General features: G+C 40.1%; 1 protein-coding gene across 9 annotated transcripts in view; it reads left to right on the top strand.

Annotated features, from left to right (window-relative positions):
- LOC135100760 (Ig-like and fibronectin type-III domain-containing protein 2) overlaps window positions 1–25,000 on the top strand; it is a 393,660-nt gene that overhangs the window by 236,868 nt on the left and 131,792 nt on the right. The window contains exon 1 of one of the 9 annotated variants that reach the window (XM_064004014.1): window positions 6,566–6,848. The exons of 7 other annotated variants lie outside the window; for them this stretch is intronic. The gene's annotated coding sequence lies outside the window, so the exon portion shown is untranslated. Of the gene's footprint in view, window positions 1–6,565; window positions 6,849–25,000 lie in introns of those variants that run through there. One more of the 9 variants, XM_064004015.1, reaches the window with a different exon arrangement.

The following is a 25,000-nucleotide window of genomic DNA, read 5'->3' as shown; positions in this document are numbered from 1 at the left end:
GTTAGTTCCACGTAAATGCGTCAACTGTCCGAGCCACGTAGAAATGGAATCGTTTTGACTGAAATGAATGGATGAGTGGATGGGTAGGTGGGTGGGTCACTTTCATTCCAGTTTCACGTGATTTTGAAGGGATTGTGTTAAAGGTGCGTGGGTTTTCTTACTGGGTATACAAGAAGGGCTTTGATTCTTGTTATGTCCACGCCAAGACGCCTGCGGATATAACTTGACCTCCTGCTGTCTTAATTATGCAGATGGTTCTTTCCTTAGTCTACTCTCCCCTCTTCTCGTCGCCCTCCGTCTTGTTGTTTCACCTGCTGGCTGCTTTTGTTACCTGTGTCTTGTGTGGTGTGGTGTGGTGCGGTGCGGTGGGGTGGTCTGGTCGCCACTCGCCTGTTTTTTCAAGTGACACACGACCTGGTGAGCTAGTGGATTTTTTTTTTAATGCAAGAATGGCACTCAAGTTCAGTAAAAAAAAAAGATTGTCCAGATTTTGAGAAGTGTCTTGAAATGTGCTGAGTGTTGTTATTTTTAGTAAGAGTTATTATTATTACTATTACTAACACTACGATTATGCTATTGCTGTTGCAGTGTTTGTTATTGTTATTTTTACGTAAACGGTCACCATTCATCTACTGTATTCATTTAGTATTGGTCTTTTTCTTATCACTGTAAAAGAATGCGTTCATCATTATCTCCTCCTCCTCTTCCTAATCCTCCTCCTCGTCATCATCATCATCATCATCACCACCATCGTCATCATCGTCATCATCATCAGCACCGGCATTCTCATCACAAAAGGAATCCGCAATAACATTCAGTCTTCACTCATCACACCCTCATAACTCACACACGCCGCCTCCCGCTGTACCGAGGCGCCGCGAGGGGAGGGGGAAAAATGTGTTTCGGAGGCTGCCAGTGTTTATAGCTTCCTTCTCGCTCTTTTACGGTAAACTTTGTATATTAAAAGTTCACTTCCTCTCGGGGGGATAAGTGTTGCCTTTTTAATATTGAGGAAAGAAAAGTTTTACACGGGAACGGACGTGGCTGTCTTGAGTCTGGCTGGACGTGGTGGCGGTGGTGGTGGTGGTGGTGGTGGTGGTGGTGACGTGAGGTTTTCTACTGTGGTAGTTATGGCGATGAGTGGTGAGCATGTTGTCGGTGGTGGTAATGAGTGATGAGCATCTAGTCGGTGGTGGTGCTGGTGGTGAACATCTAGTAGGTGGTGGTGGTGGTGGTTGTGGTGGTAGTGGGGGTGGTGGTGACATGAGGTCTTCTACTGTGGATATCAAGTTCCTTCTTTCACTTCAAATCTATAACGAAGAGTTGTTTTAATGAAAAGAATGCATCAGATTATTAGGTGGTACTGTTAGAGAGAGAGAGAGAGAGAGAGAGAGAGAGAGAGAGAGAGAGAGAGAGAGAGAGAGAGAGAGAGTTAAGCTTGTGGGTTATATAAGTCTGTAAGGGAGAAAGAGGGTCCGTAATATGATGCTTCGTTGGGTAGGTTATTTTCTTACCTATTTTAGTCTATAAGAGTCTGAAAGTATGATGAGGGTATTATTATTATTATTATTATTATTATTATTATTATTATTATTATTATTATTATTATTATTGTTATTATTATTATTGCTGTTGCTGCTGCTTCTACTACTACTACTACTACTACTACTACTACTACAACTAATAATAATAATAATAATAATAATAATAATAATAGTAACAATAACAATAATAATAATAATAATAACAAACAGATCAAACTAAAAATAAATAATAAAACCAAACTGGGAATTAATTTAACTCTTACTGAGCAATTATCGACACAAACACACACACAAACTCTCTCTCTCCAGGTAAAGGTGAGCAATGAAACAGGAAACAACCTCCACCAACCCTTCCTTCGCCTTCACTTGCCCAGGAAACATCATGGAAATTGCTTGCTGGAAACGCTGAGAGAGAGAGAGAGAGAGAGAGAGAGAGAGAGAGAGAGAGAGAGAGAGAGAGAGAGAGAGAGAGTAGTAGTAGTAGTAGTAGTAGTAGTAGTAGTAATCCTTCACAAACAATAGCGGATAAGTACCAATTAACGAGGGATTAGCGCAAAGAAAAGGAACTCAAGCAATGAAGACTGGCAATGACGGACGGACAGACAGACAGACAGACAGACAGACAAATCGAGGCGGAAGTGTATTTCAGTGTTATTTTCCTTTTCGCAGTTCATTTTAGTAGGGAAGTTTTAAATGGTGGTCTTGAATGTGTGTGTGTGTGTGTGTGTGTGTGTGTGTGTGTGTGTGTGTGTGTGTGTGTGTGTGTGTGTGTTATCAATTTTCCTAGACCAGTATGGAGAAAAGATTGTTACGTATTTCTTTTTTTTTTCCTTTGATTCTCTCTCTCTCTCTCTCTCTCTCTCTCTCTCTCTCTCTCTCTCTCTCTCTCTCTCTCTCTCTCTCTCTCTCTCTCTCTCTCTCTCTCTCTCTCTCTCTCTCTTTCGTTAACTCTTTTTGGTTTGTTGATTTCTCTTATACATTGTTTCTTTTCTTTATCTTTTATCTTTTTTTTGCTTTTCTTTGTGTTCTTTCCTGGCTTCCCTCGTTACTTTCTTTTCGTCGTTGTTTTTGTTCCTGTATTTTTATTTCTTTTCTCTGGTGTTTGTATTTTCTATTTTTTTCTTTCTCTCTTTTTTTTTTACTTCATTCTTTCCCTTCCTGTCTAAAACACTTTTAGTTTTTCCCCTCCTTTGCTTCTCCTTTTTTTCTTTTCTATCTTTTACTTTTATCTTCTAATCTTTATCAGCATTACTTCTCTTCTGTCCTTCTTTCTTATTTCCCTCTCGTTTTTTCCTTGTTTTATTTCTCTCTCTTACGTTTCCTCCCCTATTCTTTCATTATCCCATTCCTTTTCCTCTTAATCTCACATTTATTCTCCCTTTCGCCTCCTTCTCTTACTTTACCGTTTTTATCTCACTTCCTTGATTCATCGGTTCCTTTCTTCCGCACTTCTTTCATCCATTTTATCCCTCCTAATAATTTTCTTGCATTAGTTCTGGTTTCCTTTTTACATTCTCTCTCTCTCTCTCTCTCTCTCTCTCTCTCTCTCTCTCTCTCTCTCTCTCTCTCTCTCTCTCTCTCTCTCTCTCTCTCTCTCTCTCTCTCTCTCTCTCTCTCCTTTCAGCCTTGTCGCCAATTTTCTTCATTTATTCACTGATAAACAAATTTTCATGTGAGTATCTATATTTTTTTACACGTATTTGCATTTGAGTATTTTAAGAAGTTGTGTTACTAAAAGAAATATAAAATAGTCCTCTTATTTATTTATTTTATTTTTTTTTGTGTGTGTGTTCTCGAGGCAATAAGGAGCTTAAAAGATCAGACAAATTGTATGGATGGGGGTGACAGATGGAAATAGACAGGTATGTTCTGTTCTATACACGTGTTGGCCTGTTGGGATCTTGAAATTTACCTTGTTTTTTTTTTTTTTTTTTTTTTTTTTGGTGTGTGTGCATGCAGTTTATTTTCTACTTATTTATTTATTTGTTTATTATTTATTTATTTTTTATGTAGGAAGAGCACCGGCCAAGGTTAATGAAATTAGAAGGGGAAAAAAAAAACAAAGACCCGCAGAAGTGCCGGTCCCCAAATTGTCAGAAACCGTCGTCAGTAATTAGAGGATAAGTGTCTTGAAACATATTTATTTATTTGTTTATTTATTTATTTTTTTTTGTGTGTGTGTGTGCTCTTTATACTAAAACAGGATGATCTTAATAGTGGTCAATGAAAAAAATAAATGTTTCGTTTGACCATCACTATTACTACTAAGACTCCAACTAGATGACTTCACTGTTTTCTCCTAGCACTTGTAATTAATAGCACGTTTTCCTCCCACAGGTAAGCAGCGAGAGGAAGCAAGAGTGTTGGGGAAAGAAAGGCTCGGCAGTCAGTGAGTGTTGACGTAGCATTTTGTCAGCCTGTAAAAATCGCGTGCAAATGTTTTACTGTGCACGATTTTTGTCAGTTTTTCCCCCACAAGCCGGTTTTCAGGAAGGGAATACTCAGCATTTCAAACGACACATGTTGAAGTTAGTGGTGCATTTTAATGTACGAGGAATTTGAAGCAGTAATAAACAGTGCGGTATTTTAACCCTTTCATTGATTTTTGACACATATTCCGTTGATCACTAACCACTTTGAGACATGTTTTCTTGTTCTGCCGCCACCTCCAAACACTGTACTCCCCAGAAACTGCAAAATACATATCCCTTCTCTCGTGCAGATTGTTATAAAGATTCCTTGCATTGCTTTTAGTGCTGATAATTGTTACCTGTCGCAGTGAGAGGCATAAGACCTGTGTGACTTCATTCTGTTACACTTAGTAGGGTATTAAAGAATGGACTAGTGTATAAAAGAGACAGGTGTGATTTACGGCTACTTACGTCTGTTGGGGAATGGTATAAATATTTCTTGGTGTGGCTATTTTTTTTTTGTTCTTTCCACCTTACCTTCCGTCTTTCCACCCTTCTTGTTTCTCTCTCTCTCTCTCTCTCTCTCTCTCTCTCTCTCTCTCTCTCTCTCTCTCTCTCTCTCTCTCTCTCTCTCTCTCTCTCTCTCTCTGCATTCAGTAAGTTCTCCAATCTTTATAAAAACTTACCCTCTTAGGACTTTTTTTTGCCTTTTCTTTTACTCCTTTTCTTTTACTCCTTTTCATCTCTCTCTCTCTCTCTCTCTCTCTCTCTCTCTCTCTCTCTCTCTCTCTCTCTCTCTCTCTCTCTCTCTCTCTCTCTCTCTCTCTCTCTCTCTCTCTCTCTCTTCCCTTTATTTTTTTCATTCTCTTCGGTTCTATTTTTCATTTTCTCCTTTTTCTTTTATCAGTATTTTCATCAATCTTTTCTGATTAATGTTTTTTTCTCTTATCCCTCTCTTCCTTCTTCCTTTGTCTTCCTGTCCTTCTGTTGCTTCTTATTTTCTTACTTTCTTTTCTTCTTCTCTTCTTTCTTTTTTTATTCATTCCTTCATCCATTCTTATTTCCTTTCTTTCCTTTATGTCTCTGTTCCTTTTGTCTTTTGCTTTATTTATTATGTATTGTTATTACTCATCTCTTATGCCTTCTGATATCCCCTTCTTCTTCATAATCATCATCATTTTTCTTCTTCTTCTTCTTCTTCTTCTTCTTTGACCTCTTCCTCCTCCTCCTCCTCCTCCTCCTCACATTCATTCCTTTCATCTTTTTCCTTTCTTTTTATCCTCCCCCTTTTCCTCATTCCTTATCTATTTATTTCATTCTGGCATATTTTTCTTACCCCTTCCTTCGCTTCTTTGTACCTTTCTTCTTTCCTCTTCTCCTTCCTTCCTTTTTTTCTTCCTTTCTCTCTCTCTCTCCCTTCCTTTCTTTCTTATTTTCCTCTGGGTATTATTGCGAACGTATTCATGTCTCGTACGTGTCTGAGCTTCCTCCTCCTCCTCCTCCTCCTCCTCCTCCTCCTCCTCCTCCTCCTCCTCCTCCTCCTCCTCCTCCTCCTGAACACCCTCCAGCACCTCCTCCTTATCTCCTTTGTATTCCTAAAGAGAAAGAACGTCACAACAGAGAGAGAGAGAGAGAGAGAGAGAGAGAGAGAGAGAGAGAGAGAGAGAGAGAGAGAGAGAGAGAAAAAAAAAGTTAGGTGTATTGTCCTAATATGACGTAAGAAATGGAAAAAAATGGAAAAAAATTAAGAAAGTATGACGTAAAATAAAGGGAAAAAAGGAAAAAATGAAGAGTGACGTAAGAAAGAGAAAAATGAAAAAAAAACAAGAGTGACGCAAGGAAGGAAAAACATGATAAAAATATAAGCATGGGTGACGTAAGGAAGGAAAAAATATAAAATAGAATAAACAAAAGTGACGTGAGGAAAAGTAAAAAAAAAAATGAAAAAAAACAAGCAAGGCTGACGTGCAGAAAGAAAAATCGAATAAATAAATAAACTTGTATGACGTAAGAAAGGGAAAACTGAAAAAAATAAATAAATAAATAAGTGAGAGTAACGTAAAGAAAGGGGGGAAAAAAGTCAACAGGCGCACAGAGATGGAAGGGGGAAATATTGTGGTTAGGATCAGGGAGGAGAGGTGTGGACAGAGCACTAGATTAGGAGGCATTTTTACCCTTCTCCCTCCAGCCCCGCGAGAACTGAGGGAAGGTGGATTCAGATTCCCCTTGAGAGAGAGAGAGAGAGAGAGAGAGAGAGAGAGAGAGAGAGAGAGAGAGAGAGAGAGAGAGAGAGAGAGAGAATTGTTTAAGGGAATGTGTTTTTTTTATGGAGGTTTGCAAAAAAAGGGGAAAGGAAAATAGTAAAGTTGTTTCATATTATTGTCTTGTGTGTGTGTGTGTGGCCTGCTTTTGGTACATATCGTTTCGTTTCCTGGTTCCCCCCCACCCCGAGAGAGAGAGAGAGAGAGAGAGAGAGAGAGAGAGAGAGAGAGAGAGAGAGAGAGAGAGAGAGAGAGAGAGAGAGAGAGAGACGTAATCCTTCTCATTGGTAGGTATTGAAGTATTACAAACAAGACAGTCTGACCTCGAAATTGAATCCTATGTACTTTTTTTCCCACCTTTTATTATTAACATTACCATTCTTATTATTATTGTACTCAATATTTACAAATGGTCTACCGCGCCACCTGTTCCCTCCGCTGCCAGACGCATGACGTATATAAACAAAGACACGCAGACAGTGGCAGCCTTGAGGTAACCTTTCTGGCAGTTCTAAGGACACAGCAGGGCAGGCAAGAGAAGCAAGACCCGTATTCCTAAGCGCTTTGTTCTCTCGTAAGGATATCGAAGAAGAAGAAGAAGAGAGAGGAAAGAAAGATATCGGAAGGCTCAGGTGAGTAATAGGAATGCATAAGAAGTAACACAAAAGACAATAGCAAAGGAGGAAGAAAGGAAAGGAAAAAAAAGTAAGAAATGATGAAAGAATGAAAAAAAAAGACCACACAAATAAGTCGTGTTCTCTCGTGTCTATTTTCTCCCATGATGCAGAATCCTTGTTAAACTATCGCCATCAGAATCTTAAAAACAGCCTTGGAAACGTCAGTAACTTCACTACTAGGGCTTGGTGAATGTACGTAGTTGAGATAGGACGCTGAAATTGTTTGAGAAAGATTGTGAACTGAAAGTCTCTCTCTCTCTCTCTCTCTCTCTCTCTCTCTCTCTCTCTCTCTCTCTCTCTCTCTCTCTCTCTCTCTCTCTCTCTCTCTCTCTCTCTCTCTCTCTCTCTCTCCGCGTCCCTGAACGGCAAGACAACAGTTACCTTTTTTTTTCACTGGGCACTCAGACACACGCACGCACTTCCCAGGCTGAGTCAAAGCAGTGGAAGATAATGAGGTGCACTTTTTACTCACTCACTCACCTCACACGGACTTATTATTGCGGCCATAAGAGCATTAGGGAGCTCGTGAAATTTAAGAAGCTTTTCTCCCGCGGGCGACGAATGGCTAGAAACAAAAATAAGTTCCTGGAAGTGATAACGAGGAAGAATGTTAGAACTCGTTTTCTTTTTCTGTTCTGTGGGAGTCTTTTTTATTTATTTTCCCTTTTGGTGAATGTAGTCTTTGGTAGAAAAGTTAATGTGTTTTTTTTTCCTTCTTTCAAATGTTTTTTTATTGTACTCGTATATGTTTTTTTCTTGTTATTTATTTATTTATTTATTTTTTATTTTTTTGTAATTGAAATGCTTTGTGTGTTTTCTTTTTATTTTTTGTTGTTTTGTTGTTTTGTTGGTATTTTTCTATTACTTTTTTTAAATTTTGAAGATTGTTTTAGTAATCTTTTTTTTTAGTTTCGTATAGTTTTTCTGTGTATTTTGTGTTCATTTTTACGTAGTTTCTTTCCTTGTTTTTTTTTGCATTATTTTGTTATTATTGTTTATTTATTTATTTATTTTACTTTTTTACTTCCATAATTCTTTGATGTTCTATTTTTACTTTATTTTTTTTTTCTTATTTTACTTTACCTCATCTCACCTTACCTTACCTTACCTTACCTTACCTTGCCTTACCTTACCAAACTAAACGAAGTTATATCAAACCAAAACAAACCGAAACAAACCAAAACAAAAGAAAATCTAACCTAACCAGACCTGATCTAATCTACCCAAACCTAACCTAACCCTGCCTAACATAACGTAACCCTTATTTTAAAGCACCATTTCGTTCATAGTTCAAACGTTGCGTCATTTTCTAGTGCCATTTATCTCCCGTGGCACTGATTCCCTTGCATTTTTTTTTTTTTTTCTTTTTCCTATGGTACTTTTTATTTATTTTTTTAGTATCCCCTTTCGACACATGAATGAAGAAAACGAAAACTTGGGTCGCCAAATGCCATGATGCAGCGATCCTTAGCGACTGTTGATTTTCCTCCTGGTTCTCTTTGAGTTCTGCGGAGATTCAAGACAGTACAGGAATTAATAAGAATACGAAGATAACCAAACAGAAGACATATCATGGCAGGATGGAAGAATTAAGAAAAGACGAACAAGTGGAAAGGAGTGGGAAAAAAAAGAAGGGAATTGATGATGAAGAAAATATGGAGGAGGAAGAGGAGGAGGGGGAAGAAGAAGAAGAAGAAGAAAAGGAGGAATAGCACAAGGGCGAAGAGAAAGAAGACAAATACGAAGAATACCGAGGAAAGAAAAAAAAGGAAAAAGCAATAAAGAAGAAAGTATTGAATAAGAAGGAAGAATAAACATAGTCAATAAAAAAAAGATTAAAAACAAATTGCTGGATGACAAACAATCTCTCTCTCTCTCTCTCTCTCTCTCTCTCTCTCTCTCTCTCTCTCTCTCTCTCTCTCTCTCTCTCTCTCTCTCTCTCTCTCGTCACAGCGCGTCAAAAGACAAATGTTGTGTGAGGAACAGATGGTTTGTGGTGCGGTTTGACTTTTTTATGGCCTTCCTAACACCGCTTTGATGTGTCGGCCTGAAATTTGTGATTGCCATAAATATTAGTCATTCCCCCACTCCTACACATACACACACACACACACACACACATACACAGAGAGAGAGAGAGAGAGAGAGAGAGAGAGAGAGAGAGAGAGAGAGAGAGAGAGAGAGAGAGAGAGAGAGTGTGTGTGTGTGTGTGTGTGTTCTGAATTTTATACCATTGGCTTGATATTTCATTTTATCTTTTCACTCGCTGTTTCAAGTCTACCGTACGTGAGAGAGAGAGAGAGAGAGAGAGAGAGAGAGAGAGAGAGAGAGAGAGAGAGAGAGAGAGAGAGAGAGAGAGAGGTTTGAGTTTATCCCACTTGTTATTTTTCCCTCCACCGCATTTCATTTTTACCTCACCAATTTAATATACCTTATACAACACAATACAACACAGCAACACAACACAGCACAGCACAACACAATACAAAACCCTTTCTGAGCAACACAAAATAATCTGTTCCTCTTACTCTTACTTATCCAGCGATTATGGTTTGTCTGTTTATTTATTTATTTATTTTTTAACCACCTTCGTACTACATATATTTTTTCACTCCCCACTCTGTTGTTATTTTCCCACGAGGAGGCTTTGCAAGTGAGAGCATTCGTATATCTCTTACTTAAAGTGCTCCCTTGTCAATTAATTAATCTACTCAGCAGGGCACTTAGGTATTTTTCCCCTCGTTTTCTGTTCGTCTCCAAAACAACGCAGTCTCTCCTCGAAAGACACGTAAAGGGAAAATGGAGTGCAAAAGAGGAAAAGAGCATTCAGATACAGGAAGGGATCGTGAATATGTAGAACCAAAAAGCAAAAACACTACACAGTTATGCAAAGGGGAAGAGTGTTTAGCAAGGGGGAACTAAATAAATGAAAAAAAAATTACACTGATATTTAGGGAAGAGGATCGTAGAGGTTGGAGAATGAAGGTTATGCAGCCGCAGATAGCAAGGCTGAGCTGACCTTACGACCTTAGCCATTAGCACACACAGATTGCTCGTTACGACTCCTCCCTTACTCGCTCCCCCTATCTCTCTCTCTCTCTCTCTCTCTCTCTCTCTCTCTCTCTCTCTCTCTCTCTCTCTCTCTCTCTCTGCTTCGGTCTTTCTCCTCTGATTCCTCTTTTGTTTTCTTCTTTCTCTGTTGTTGTGTGGTGCTAACATTCTCTCTCTTCTCTCTCGTTTCGTTTTTCGTCTCCTCTCTCTCTCTCTCTCTCTCTCTCTCTCTCTCTCTCTCTCTCTCTCTCTCTCTCTCTCTCTCTCTCTCTCTCTCTCTCTCTCTCTCTCTCTGGCGAAGGGAAAGAGAGAGAAAAGGGATGAGAAAAAGGCGTGATGTTGTTAGCCTAGAGGGAAGGGCTGGATGCGCACACACACACTCTCTCACACACACACACACACACACACACACACACACACACACACACAAACATGGTCTTGCTATGGGAGTATTTCAGTAATGTGTGTGTGTGTGTGTGTGTGTGTGTGTGTGTGTGTGTGTGTGTGTGTGTGTGTGTGTGTGTGTGTGTGTGTGTGCACAACATAATAAGGAACCCTTTATTTATGGAAAAGCCAATATGATTTTTCCCTCTTTCTTGAACCTTTTAAAACGACCTTAAAAATGGAGGAAAAGACCTTCTCCGTAGTAATAGCTGAAGTAGTTGATGTAGTAGAAGTAGATGGTGTAGGAGCAGCAGGAGGAGGCGGTGGATTAAGAGTCTTGCGTAGGGAGCAGACAGTAGCTCTTGGCGAGGGCGTGGCGAGGCGAGGGAAAAGAGGGGAGAGTGATGTCATTATCACGACCAAGGGGTGGTGGGAAGTGATGGCCGGGACTTAGTGGGTGTTGAGGGGAAATTGCTGGGTCAGAGAGAGAGAGAGATACTTGTTACTTTTGTCCTAGCTTCTTCAGATACAATCACAAAACTAACAATACTATAACCAGAATACAATGAGAGAAAAACAGAAAGAGACAGAGAAAACCATGGGGAGAGTGAGACAGGAAAAGACAGGCACAGAGAACCGAAGTAGCACAGATAGTGACGCACCAAAACATCACACTGTAAACAACAACACTTGGAAAAAGAACATAATTGGCTTCCCGCACTCACTTCCTCCCTCACAACCTCCCTCGCGGCGGCACAAACAAGCGCGCTGGTGTTGGCGGGAAAGAAAGGGAAATAAAAAGTTGACTGGCGCGGCATTCCAGGACAACATGTTTGGAGGTGACTGGAGGAGACGTTGCTTCCTTTGGTGCGGATTATTGGGTTATTAGGCAGAAAGCCGAGGAGATCCTGCACTGGAGTGGCGGCGCGCGTGAACCGGGAGGAGAATGGAGGAGCCGATGAGTTAAAGAGAGTGAGGAAGAGAAGAAGGAGGAGGAGGAGATGAGTTCAGGAGTGCAGAGACTTCAAAAATAAGGAGAAAAGGAGTGAGGAAGTAAGATGAATTTGAAAGTGAGAAGGAACTGATAGGTAGAGAAGACTCAGGGCATTGGAAATAAGATGAGTCAAGTTGTGATTAGTAGGAGATGAGTCTAGCAGTGAGAGGTCTAGGAGGAGGAACAGGTTAACAAAGGACTGAAAGGAATATGGAAAAGAGAAGATGAGAAAAGGAGTGTGAGGAATAGGGAGATGAAGAATATGAGTAAAGAAGTGAGAGGATCTTTGAAATGAAGAGATGAGAAAATGAGTGCGACGATCTGGAGAAGGTGAAGGAGCTACAATACAGGGGAGATGAGGAAAAATTTAAGAAAATGAGTAAATGAGTGCAAAGACCGAACAGGAGGAGCAGGAGGCAGGAGGGTAAATATGAGTAGGATGAGCAGAGTAGGAATCTTCATGGGAGTATTTTTATTGTTTTCTTCGCTGCTACCATAAAAACGAGACGCAAAAACCAAGAGTATTTGTACCCGCGCATCCCCAGCAAGAATAGCAGGCATTAAGGAGTTTGAGTGCTACCTTCGCTATTGCCATGAAACAAAGGCTATCAAGACTATCTATTTTTAAGCCTCCAGATCCTCAGTGCAAGTATAAAGGCAGGACAGAAAAAGTAAGAAGATTCTGCCCCACCCACACTTTTACGTAAACCACACTGCGTACCTACTGGAGGGAAAAAAATAAAAAATAAAAAGAATAGAAAAAAACGATGATACAAAAATTTTAAAAAATAGGTGAAATGGTGATAATTTTACTATAAACTTTGCAAGGAAACGCTTCGCTGTCAACTTTCAAGCACCATGAAGAAAATCTGTGACAAAGAATACGACACTCAAAAAAAAAAAAAAAAAAAAGAGTACGTATATATTTTTCTTTCTATTTTTGCGGTTAAGGTCAAAATGGCTTTGTTTTTCAATACACAGGAATGGCATCGATTGGCTGCGTGGTGGTACTACGATATTCTGTCACTCAGAGAGAGAGAGAGAGAGAGAGAGAGAGAGAGAGAGAGAGAGAGAGAGAGAGAGAGAGAGAGAGGAGGGAAGAAAACTGTCATCAGTTTCGTTAAATCATTTTATCCTCTTCACTTTATATTAAGAGAGAGAGAGAGAGAGAGAGAGAGAGAGAGAGAGAGACGTTTACGAATAGTATGACGTGGAAGTGTCGTGATGTCTGGCCTGTATTATGTATTCTGTGTGTGTGCTGCACCTTGCTCACCCTGGGGAGACGAGAGAGAGAGAGAGAGAGAGAGAGAGAGAGAGGGCGGGGAAAGACCACTGACGGGAAAATAAATGAACAGAAAAATAGAGGATTGAGCACCAGCCAGTGAAACGGTTCCGATTGTAAATGGAGAATGAAATTTCACGGCGGCCTGTGTTGTGTGTGGGAGTGAAGGAAGAGTGAAGTGCATCAGCCATTTCACTGCAATATACAACTCACACTATAAGAGGCAGCGAAATCTTAATGAGCATCGACTAGAAAGAGAAAATTAAAGGGAAACAAAGTAAAAGAGTTAGCAATTTGCAGCCTTTATAAAGTTTAGAGATGAACGGGAAGCAAGAAGAAAGAACATCAGAATGGTTAGTAATTAGAAAAGACTATACCAAAGCTTAGGGAAAGTGTTAAGAGTGAAGGAGGGAGGGAGGAAATAAAAGAGAATAGAGAATGCGAGAAGCGAAGAATACAAGACTGCAGCTATAAGGAAATGGCGAGAGAAGATGGAAAAGAGAAAGGAGGGTGTGATAACAGTGGCAAAAAGAACAAAAATGAATATAGATTGGCAGCAGACAAATGGAGTGTACCAATAAAAAAAAAAAAAAACAAAGCTATATTTTTGGAAGTAAAAAATGATGAGAAAGGAACGAAAAAGGTGAAGCATGAAAAATGGACCGGTAAAAAAAGAAAAAAGACTGATTTAATTAACTATCAGATTCACTGTAACTGACTCACTGACTAGAGCAGAATCAGAATCAGAGCGCATTAATACATTACATTAGGGATTACCCAGAATGCGTAAATATGTGTAGACAGCGTGTTTGGGAGGAGACAGGAGAAACACACACACACACACACACACACACACACACACACACACACACACACACACACACACACACACACACACACACACACCGTAAGGAAATACCTGTCAAAATGTCATTCTAACTTGAGAGAGAGAGAGAGAGAGAGAGAGAGAGAGAGAGAGAGAGAGAGAGAGTGTAAAAAAACGAATAAAGAGAAAGACAGAGAATGATGCAAACCTTGATATAAAATGAAAATTAGATTGATGGTCATGCAGAGTTGAAATGTATGGGACAAATTATACTTTTTTTTTCATTTTTGCACTCTCTCTCTCTCTCTCTCTCTCTCTCTCTCTCTCTCTCTCTCTCTCTCTCTCTCTCTCTCTCTCTCTCTCTCTCTCTCTCTCTCTCTCTCTCTCTCTCTCTCTCTCTCTCTCTCTCCAACAACAAGCCTTCACCCAGCCATCACATTCCCCTGGCCACATAAACACACACTCATTCCCCGCGCCAGTGACCTGCAGTGATTAATAGCTTCCTGATCCCTCCTGGCGCCTTGCATCATCAAATATCATAAGCCTTTCCCTGCTTGTATTACCGCCAACACCAGGGTTTTTTTTTTTTTTTTTCTTTTTCTTCCCTCATTGAATGCTTGTGTGTAATGATTTTATTTTTTTTGGTGTGTGTGTGTGTGTGTGTGTGTGTGTGTGTGTGTGTGTGTGTGTGTGTGTGTGTGTGTGTGTGTGTGTGTGTGTGTTTGTTTCTTGGTTGGTTCGTTGGTGAGTTTGGTATGGCTGGGTGGATGAATGGATGGATCGAACTGATAGAATGCTAGATCTCTCTCTCTCTCTCTCTCTCTCTCTCTCTCTCTCTCTCTCTCTCTCTCTCTCTCTCTCTCTCTCTCTCTCTCTCTCTCTCTCTCTCTCTCTGACGCGCCTCCTGTCAGAGATGCAAAGCTCTTGTCAAACTTTGCGTGGGTGAAAAGTTATAACAGAGAGTTGTGTTTCATATTGATATTTGAATCTTTATTTCATTCCATCTTCCTGCCGCTGCCTCTTTATTAACTCTCTCTCTCTCTCTCTCTCTCTCTCTCTCTCTCTCTCTCTCTCTCTCTCTCTCTCTCTCTCTCTCTCTCTCTCGTTTTTCTTCATTTCCGTGACGCTTCAGCTTTCATAAATGATGTTAGGTTTCGTATATCTTCACTTGTATCTTTTCTTTTCATTCTTTTCCGTCTCAGTCGTAGCGTGAGATATTGTTATTTTTTGTTTCTTTCAGTTGAAGCAGTAAGGAAATGAAACGCGTCTTGGATTTAAAATGGTTTTGTGATCCGGCGTTTTTTGTTATTGTTTTTAAATGGCGAGTGACACCAGTACTGGAGGCGAGTTTGTTCCTTTATTTCATTTATTTATTTATTTATTTATTTATTTGGTGGTGGTGGTGGTGGTGGTGGTGGTGGTGCTGGTGGTGACCTTCATCATTATCATCATCATCATCATCATCATCATCATCTTCTTGAAACTTCTTCTTCTTCTTCTTCTTCTTCTTCTTCTTCTTCTTCTTCTTCTTCTTCTTCTTCTTCTTCTTCTTCTTCTTCTTCTTCTTCTTCTTCTTCTTCTTCTTCTTCTTCTTCTTCTTCTTCTTCTTCTTCTTCTTCTTCTTCTTCTTCTTCTTCTTCTTCTTCTTCTTCTTCTTCTTCTTCTTCTTCTTCTTCTTCTTCTTCTTCTTCTTCTTCTTCTTCTTCTTCTTCTTCTTCTTCTTCTTCTTCTTCTTCTTCTTCTTCTTCTTCTTCTTCTTCTTCTTCTTCTTCTTCTTCTTCTTCTTCTTCTTCTTCTTCTTCTTCTTCTTCTTCTTCTTCTTCTTCTTCTTCTTCTTCTTCTTCTTCTTCTTCTTCTTCTATTTTTACTGTTTTTCCTTTCCGTTCAAATCTTTCCTTTCTTTTTTCTTTCTTTTCTTTCATTTCTTCACCTTGACACGCCATCATGGTGGTGGCAGTGGTGGCAGTGCAGGCGATAGAAGCACCAGCATGAGTGGCGGTAGTGGCAGCTGCAGCAGTAATAGTAGTTGTGGTGGTGGTGGTGGTGGTGGTGGTACTGTGTATGGTGCAAGAAGGAGAGAGAGGACGTGCCACACAGTCCTAAGCATCCAGGGCGCGTCAAGGGCATCCCAAGAGCAACAGCTTGAAGAACAGTAAAGGAGGGAAAGAGAATAAGAAAGTTAAGGAGAGAGGTGCACGTAAAGTTGAAAAACAAAGGCAAAAAGTCAAGCCTTCCTTAATAACAATAATTCCAAGCGACGTGTCTCTGTAATTGGGTTTTGCTGAAATTTTTAATGAGATCTTAAAGGTATAATTCCTGAACCTGCGCACCAACCAAAACTGGACCATTTTTCTTCTTTTATTTTGTCATTAATTATGTCCGACGTATTGAAATATATTATTATGCAAAATAAGAGAAAAAGATAGGCATGAAGAGTCGCAATAAAATACATAAATGTGTAAGATGAGGGGAAAAATATATGTGTAGATGTGTGTGTGTGTGTGTGTAGAAATAGCGTGGCCTTCAAGACCTACTGGTGCCGTTGGTTAGAATCGGAGGAATGTGATCTGGAAACAGGCTCTCCTTCCACCATTTCGAAGCAGCAGCCGCGGCAGGAGACTCACTCAAGCCCGTCACGCTACTGTCGTCCTTTTCTAACATCCAGAATACTATGAAAAAAAAAAAATGCATAGACTAAAAGAAAAAAGAGTATGAAATTAATTTTGTCTCTTCTTTGCCAGAGAACTACGTATTTGAGATTCATAATGTTGAAGGTGATTACGAAAAAAAAAAAAAAAACGTGTAGCAGTAAGAGGGTTAAATTTTATTAAATCCTATTATATATTGTTCTTTATTAATTTGTTAGTTAAGTAATGACGTAATTGCTGTCAGTAACGATTGGTATTTTAATTTCCATCGATGTGTCAGTCTTTCTGTTCTTTTTTTTAAGGGAGGTTAGGCTTGAAGACCGTCACTGTGCCTGCCTGCCTCCTGTACACGGGCCTGTCTCTTATGCTCTACAACACTACACACTTTTGAACAGTAGTCAGTCAGCTTGCCGCACTCACTGCCACTGTCTTGCAATTACCTTCAGTCTCGACTCCCTTGAACTGTTTAGAATCTGTCAGCTGTCACATTTTTAAGACTTGAAGTTAAGACGAAATTCATAAGCGAAAACGAGTGGCGGGTTGCTGGACGCGTGATCATAACTATGGCGCCCGTCACCAAAACAACCCGTGGCGCCGCGTCGAGGAACTGATAGGAGGCTCGCTGTCCCATAACTCCCCCTTGTTTTCTTTGCCTTGTTATGACAGGTTTAAAAAGTTTCCGTCCCTTTTTTTCTCTCTCTCTCAACCGCGTCGTTCCTCTGTGTGAAAATGAAGGAGTGAGAGAGACAAACAGCAGGTGTTTCCGAGGTAGAATCTGGAAACCACGACGCCGACTCAAAGGAACACAAAGGCACCACAAACAGCAGCAGACCTGATTACTTTTACGAGGCTGTTTGTGAAAATCTACGCTATCTATTACTGTTCCTTCGTAAAAAGTGAAAAGAGATAAAGACGAAGGCTCCACTTAACCCATAACATAAACTACAAATAATATAGCATAAAAATTGTCTTGCATCAGAAACCTACTGAGAATCTGATGAGGAAAGGTTTACTATGCAAGAGAAAGAAGCAGTGAAAGAGCAGGTGGTGGAGGAGAGGAGGAAGGGACACGTTTTACTTATTAAGTCTGACATTTAATGCGACTGAGTGAAGGGAGGCTAAATTGAGTGAGAAAATGTGAGGGGGAAGCGGCGAGAACTGGACGGCGGGGGAAAGAAAAGTTGAAAAAAATGCCGAAGATATGAAAACAAAAAGAGCGAGAGGAGGAGGGCGAGGCAGAGATGATGACAGGACACAGTGATAACGGAGAGGTAGAGGACGAAGAGAGGGAGAGATGAAGGAGGGAGAGCAAGAGGGAGATAGAGGAAATGAAAAAAAGAGTGCACAGTTGGTAAAGGTCAGAAAAATGTGCCGCATGTTAAAGGAGGATTCAAAATTTAGAGGAGGAGGAGGAGAAGGTGTGAGGAGTCATTAAAAAAGGATACAGGTGCCTTTTAGAGAGAGAGAGAGAGAGAGAGAGAGAGAGAGAGAGAGAGAGAGAGAGAGAGAGAGAGAGAAACACACACACACACACACACACACACACACACACACACACACACACACACACACACACACACACACACACACACACACACACACACACACACACACACACACACACACACACACACACACACACACACACACACACACACACACACACACGAAGCAGGAGGGAGGAGACTCGAATTTAAGTAAAGCTCAAAAATCAATAGTGAAAGGGTGGCAAGTTGTGTTAGAGAGAGAGAGAGAGAGAGAGAGAGAGAGAGAGAGAGAGAGAGAGAGAGAGAGAGAGAGACGCACGTAGTACATACAATAGCCTTAATGAATACCCACAGTAATACAAGGGGAGCGTCTCTCGGTGCTCTCAGGGGTGACTCAGGAAGAATAACTCACCCTGAAAGAAAACGGAAGAATTTCATCGGCGGTTGGGGGGGAGAGAAAAAAGAACACTGAAGTACTATAGGAGGGAAAGAAGATTAGATAGTATGGAAGAAGGGACGGCAGAGAAGGAAGGAAGGAGCACAGGAGCACATACAGGGAGGGAAGAAGATTAGAGAAGGGAAGGGATGAAAGAAAGACGGAGATTTGAAAAGAGGGAAGGAGTGGCGAGGTGAGGGACGTGTGTGTGATGATGAATGCCGCGTCTGAGGAGGGTGTGAAGGAAAGACGGGGCGTTAAGGTGTTTTAGGAGACAACCAGGTCATTAGTGAGATGTTGCAGTGAGAACGGGAGCCTCATGGGAGTGGAGAGAGAGAGAGAGAGAGAGAGAGAGAGAGAGAGAGAGAGAGAGAGAGAGAGAGAGAGAGAGTTATAGTGCCGCAATAAGAGGTCAGATGGCGTCGGCTATCACATGATTTCCCATCCGAGGTATTGTTAGAGTGGGTTGGGGTAGGTAAGTTAGTTGTCTTACGTGATCTGGTCTTATGCAATTTATTCTAACCTAACCCAACTCATTTTAAAGTAAGCTAACTTAATCTAACCTAACAAATTAATACATTCTAGCCTATACTAACCTACTCTAACCTAACCTAACATAACGTAACATAACATAACATAACATAAACTGCTAACATATCCTAAACTGCTAACATATCCTAAACTGACCAATGCTAACATATCCTAACTTAACCTATTCTAACCTATCTTAGCCCAACCAAACTTAACTTATTCTAACCTATTCTAACTTATCCTAACTTAATCTATCCTATTCTCTTTTAACCTATCGCAACCTAACCTAACCTATCCTAACCTAACCTAACCTATCCATACCTAACATAACCTACCCTAATCAACCTCACTTTACTCATACCGAAAATATGCTGAATGATCTTCATGTCACGTGCCACTTTTTCAACCGAGACAGACAGACAGACAGACAGACAGAGAGCTAGACAGACAAGGAGAGAAACAAACGGAGACTCATCACCCGCGCTGCATCGAACAGAGGTGGGAATACGAATACTGCACGGTGCTGTTGAAACTGTAATTATGGGTTTTGTACTTTTCCTTGCCTTACATCATGGGAAGTGGCGGCCAGGGAGAGGGAACATGTATTGACGTGCCTGGCGAGGGATTGGAGGCTTTTCTTGCTGTGGGTGTAAGTGTAAGAAACTTGCAGCCTCTCCCCATCCCAGCATCCCTCGGTTTTCAGCAAATTGACACTGGGGAGCGAGGGAGGAGGCGAAAGAGGAGGTTCGAGTTTAAAGCATTTTTTTTTTTTCGTGAATCCCCAAGTGAAAGGCGGAATGAAACCACGAGCCAGCTGAACATGAAGTAGTAATACTAGCATTTGGGATTACACTGAAGGATTTGCGTGAAAAATGTATAGATTCGTGAATAATTGCAGTTGGCTTAGTGGCTTTGTAATCCTGTTATGGAGGGAAGGGAAGGAGTGAAGGAGATGCGTGGATAGAATAGTAGACAAAGAGGATAACACACACACACACACACACACACACACACACACACACACACACACACGATGGTGACTTTTGCGTTGTTTACCCCCAGTTTTCTGTTACGTGGTATGACTGAAATAAACTCACTTCGCACGTTGGTATCGCAGCTTTAAGAGAAGATTAGACAAATTCATACGTAGGGATGGTAAGTGAACACAGGTATACGTGCGTGCATGTATTGCACTACACTGGCAAACTTTCTTTTATCTGCCTTTGTAATTATCCTTTAGGGAGTGGCATATTAAGCAGGATCTCTCTCTCTCTCTCTCTCTCTCTCTCTCTCTCTCTCTCTCTCTCTCTCTCTCTCTCTCTCTCTCTCTCTCTCTCTCTCTCTCTCTCTCTCTCTCTCCTTTATGCTTTTGAACAGACTCCTTAACACTTTAATAATAATAATAGTAATAATAATAATAATAATAATAATAATAATAATAATAATAATAATAATAATAATAATAATAATATCAATAACAATAATAATAACAATAACACCGGTCACATGTATTAGATCAACTCACTTCACCAGCTTTCCTTTACCATCTCGTGTCGAAGAAATATGAATGATACATAAATAAAAAAAAAGTATATATATAAAAGAAATATGAATGATACATAAATAAAAAGGAGAAGTATATATATGTATAAAAAGAAATATACGTATGCCATCCCGCCACCTACTTCACTTCTGATGAAAGAATTTAATATCGCTAAGGAGAGTAGTTTATTTTTAATGAGGCAATTAGTTTCCGTAAGGTGGCATTTTCTTCTTTCCTATATCCCTGAGTCTCGAGTCTATAACGCCCGTAGACTTATTCTTGTGGGCTTGGCTAGTTGGCTTGCCTTCTATATGGAGGAAGGTCTTTTATGACGTCTCTTTCTCTCTCTCTCTCTCTCTCTCTCTCTCTCTCTCTCTCTCTCTCTCTCTCTCTCTCTCTCTCTCTCTCTCTCTCTCTCTCTCTCTCTCTTTCACGTTTTCTCAGTGTATTTCAGCGTCAAGTGATGTCTTTAATCTTGTTTAGAAAGTAGATATAGTTTTTTTTTAAGTAGTGCAGTCTATTTTATTTATTTATTTTTCTGGGGGAAGGTAGCGTTATTCTAATATAGTTATTGTATGGCAGTGTATAGTGATATTTTTCATTTTCTATAAGGTTTATATATTTATTTATTTTTTTTTTTCATGCAATATCACGAGGTAGAGCAGTGTTTTGTTTTGTTGTTGTTGTTGTTGTTGTTTTTTTTTTCTTCTTCTTTCTCTCTGTACGTTTATCTATTTAGCGATGTTTCCAATTTTCCAGATGTATATATTTTTTTTTTTTTTTTTTTGTGTTGTGTTTAATATATTGGTAGTGTTGTGAGAGTGTTTCTTAGAATAGTGTTTTCTGTTGATATACGTTTTACCTAAGGGCAATTTTTTTTTTTTTTTCCTGTTTACCTTTTTATTATTAGGCAATGTTTCCACTTTTCTAGATAAAGTATATATGTTTTGTAGAGTCTCATCTTTTTGATACAGTGTTCGAGGGCGTTACTGAGAATAATATCTTTCAAGTGTTCCTTTTTTCCCAAGAGCTGCCCTTTTTTGTGTTTTTGTTTTCCCGTCTATCTTTATTATCAGGCGATGTTTCCACTTTTATAGATGAGCTTTATATTTTTTTTTTCACAGTCCCTCCTTTTTTCATTACAGCGTTGTGAGGTTGGCTGTTAGAATAGTGTTTCCTGTTTTTGTTTATTTATTTTTTTCCGTAAGGCAGTTTTTCTTTTTTTTTCATTCTATTTGTATTATTTGGTGATGTTTCTAATTTTGTACAGGAGGTGGATGTAGTTTTTTTTTTTTCTACACTGCGTATTACAAAGAATGGGGCATTTGTTTCCATGTGTTCTTTTCCCTAAGGTAGTTTTTTTTTTACTCTTTTTTTCCACTCCACCTTTATTGTTTGGCGATGTTTCCAATTTTGTAGATGAGAGGTGAAAGTCTTTTATATGATTCTCTTCATCTTTTTTTTTTTTCTCTCTATACAGCGTGAATATTGTGTCGTGTTCTGAGAGCTGTACTTATAAGTCTATTTTGATTGTTTTTTTTTCTCAAAGACTGATTTTCTCCGTGTATTATTTATTTATTTTTTCACACACTGCTTTCTTTTTTTGTGTAATGTGAATATTAGTGAGTTGTAAGCGCATTATTTTGAATGTTTTTTTTGATATGTTTTTTTTTTTCCTACCTTTATCATTTAACGGTATTTGGAATTCTGTACATGAGGCAGGTATGTATTTTTTCACCCACACTGATAATTTTTTTTGATACGATGTGAATATTATGGAGTGCTGGGATCGCGTTACTAAGAATTGTCTTATTTTTTTTTTTATGTGCTTCTATTGCTAACGCTGTTTTTCCCACCCTGTCTTCATTATTTTTCTACACAGTTCATTTTTATTTCTTTAATATAACGTGTCTGTATTATGGAGTGTTTTGCCTATGTTACTTAGAATCGTGTTTTTCTCTTCATTTTTTTTTTTTTTTATTCAAGACAGACTTATTTCCATATACCTGTATTATTTTTTCAGACATTCCTGCCTTTTTTTTTTTTTTTTTTAATACATTGTTAATATTACGAAGTGTTCTGAGTGTCTTACATCCACCCCGGGCTACCGTCACCTGCTCGGGGTTCCTGCTGGCGTGCCGTTCATCCCTCCCCTTAGTAATTCTGGTGATTGATAGGCGATACCTTCGTGGAGAGCACACGGATATGACTGATCGCCACTAGAGGGAAGGCAGAAGGTCGTATCCGTAATATTCAAGTCTAATCCGTATCAGCTTTGCGTCAAGAGCTTATAGTTGTTTCCTCCTTCCTTCCTTCCTTCCTTCCTTCCTTCCTTCTTTCCTTCCTTCCTTCCCTCATTCCTTCCCTTCTTTATCTTGCGTCACTCGTCTTCTCACTCCCAGCCTCCGTGAATTCCTTTTACTGTTTCCATTGCGTATCCCTATAGGTTTTATTCCTCTTTCTCTCTCTCTCTCTCTCTCTCTCTCTCTCTCTCTCTCTCTCTCTCTCTCTCTCTCTCTCTCTCTCTCTCTCTCTCTCTCTCTCTCTCTCTCTCTCTCGTGTTATCTTGTCTCGTTTCTTTATCCTGTATTTGGTTTGCTTCTCTCTTTTCCTTTGTTTTATTTGTTCTTTTTTTATCTGTCTTCCCACTCTACTTCTCCTTCTGTTTTGTTCAACTGCATTTTTTTTTCTGCTTTATTCGTCTTTTTTTTCTATCTTTCTTCCCGTCTACATTCCTGCTTTGCTTCCGTCTTTTACTTTCCTCCGTTTCATCCTCCCTTCAGCCTTCCCGTTCTCCCGCTATCTTCTTTTACTCCCCTTTATTTCATCCCTCTCTTTTCCTTTTATTCCGTCTATCCTCCCGTCCACCTTTCCGTTCTCCTGATATTTTCTTTAACTCTCATTCATTTCATCCCTCCCTTTTCTTTTTCCCCGTCTATTCACCCGTCCTCCTCCCGCTGTCGTCCAGTTCTCTTTTATTTTAGCTCATTTACCCGTCGTTTTTTTCCAGCCCATTCTCCCGGCGGGGTTCGAACGGTACACGTGCAGGCGTCAGTCCCTCGCAGCCCGTCAGTAATAATTAAGAGCTCACTTACTGGCTGGCACACCGCCACTTCGTTAAATATCAGTTTTACAGGTATTTCATTTACCTGACATTTCTCTTTCATGATGATCCCAACCATCCTCCCTCCCTCCCACCTGCCCTCCCCTGCCGCTCAACCATGGGCCCCCACTTTCTCTCTCTCTCTCTCTCTCTCTCTCTCTCTCTCTCTCTCTCTCTCTCTCTCTCTCTCTCTCTCTCTCTCTCTCTCTCTCTCTCTCTCTCTCTCTCTGTGTGTGTGTGTGTGTGTCCTATCTTTGTCTCTTCCTGGTCTCTCCCTCCCATCTCATCTCCTACCTCCCTCTCACGGTTTCCTTCCCACCTCTCTCACTGACTCCTTCCTGCTTCTCTCCCAGCTTCCCTTCTCCTACCTTCCTCACTGATTTCCCTTTGTCACCTCTTCTTCCTTCTCCTCTTCACACTTCCCTAAACTGCTTCACACCTCTTTCCCTCCCTCTTGCCTCCCATCCCTCATCCCTTTATTCTCCCCACACCCTATCTTTTAATTATTGTCCATTTCATTTTTATATATATATATTTTTTTTTCAGTTGCCCCTTCGTGTCCGTCCATTTATTTGTTCTGACTTTCATCGTTCAAAAAGAAAAAAATGAAAAGAAAAAAATAGATACGTATCACCTGTATTTTTCAGTCTGTCTTCCCCTCTCAGTTTCCAAAATAAACAGTATTATGTCGTTCGGTAACTCAATAAAAAAAAGTTTACGTCCAAAAAAACGGGGATAAAAATGCCTATGTGAGTATCATTGTCAGCGGGTGTGAGGCGAATGTTAACTCACTGAGCGGAGACCAAAGGAGCGAGGCGCGTCCCATCACCCTCCCCGCCTCCCTTTGTTTATCCTCCGAACGAAAACTGGCGAGGAAAACCTTACATTCGTGCACCGCGTCCGTGTTTTATTAACCTCGTTAGCGCCGCGGCCTGGAGACGGTAATGATGAGCGTGTGTGTGCGTGCGTGTGTGCTTGGGGGGAGGTGACGGTGGCTGGAGCTAGGTGTACACAGGTGTTGAAGGTGGTGGAGTGCCGTAAGGGCATGTCTTGTGCAGTGAATAAACTACGAGATTCTTCACTCTTATATACTCGCACAATTCCTCCTATTCTTTCCTTTCAACTAAACCTTCCTTTCCTGTTCCACTACGAGCCACTACAAGGGCTATGGATAATTATCATCACTAGCAGACTACTTCATCGATGACAGTGCGCATCGAGGACTACTCACTCAGTTCACAGAAAAAGAAAAACGTAATATTAATAAAGTAAAGGTTAGTTGTCTTAAAGTTTATTGTTTTTAAGGAATATGTTTTAATGTACAGGTAGATTTCTGGTCAGCGAGGAAGGAGAGGGTCTTACCGTGGTTGGTCAGTTCCCTGGTAATAATGATCCTTTGTGTAGATGAAGCCTTTTACTGCTAAACATTTTTTTTTTTTTTTCCGTGATTACTTTTCACTTTTTTTACTTTCGTACTGCAGTCCCTTAAATAAATCCCTAACCTAGAAACAGAACAGTATTAACCTCACATTCTCTCTTTTCTGCCGTGTCCATGCCAGTAATGTCCTACAGTGCTTTAAACGTTAACAAATGACGACCGCTGAAGTTAAACGGACAAATTAAATGACACAAGATACGTTAGTGAGTTTAGAAAAAAGATAACAATTGACCTCTCACACATTTTTCCTTGTCCACGTGCAAATAATCTACAATTCTCCCAGTGTTAACAAAGGACGACCACTGTAGTTAAATAGCTAAATAAAATGACACATAATACACTTGTGCGCCGCGGAAAGTACCCAGGATCCCAAAACTCAGCCTG

The sequence above is a fragment of the Scylla paramamosain genome, chromosome 5, assembly GCF_035594125.1.
Source record: "Scylla paramamosain isolate STU-SP2022 chromosome 5, ASM3559412v1, whole genome shotgun sequence".
NCBI lineage: Eukaryota > Metazoa > Arthropoda > Malacostraca > Decapoda > Portunidae > Scylla > Scylla paramamosain.
Note: the sequence above shows the minus strand (reverse complement) of the source record. Positions and strands in the feature narration are given on the sequence as shown.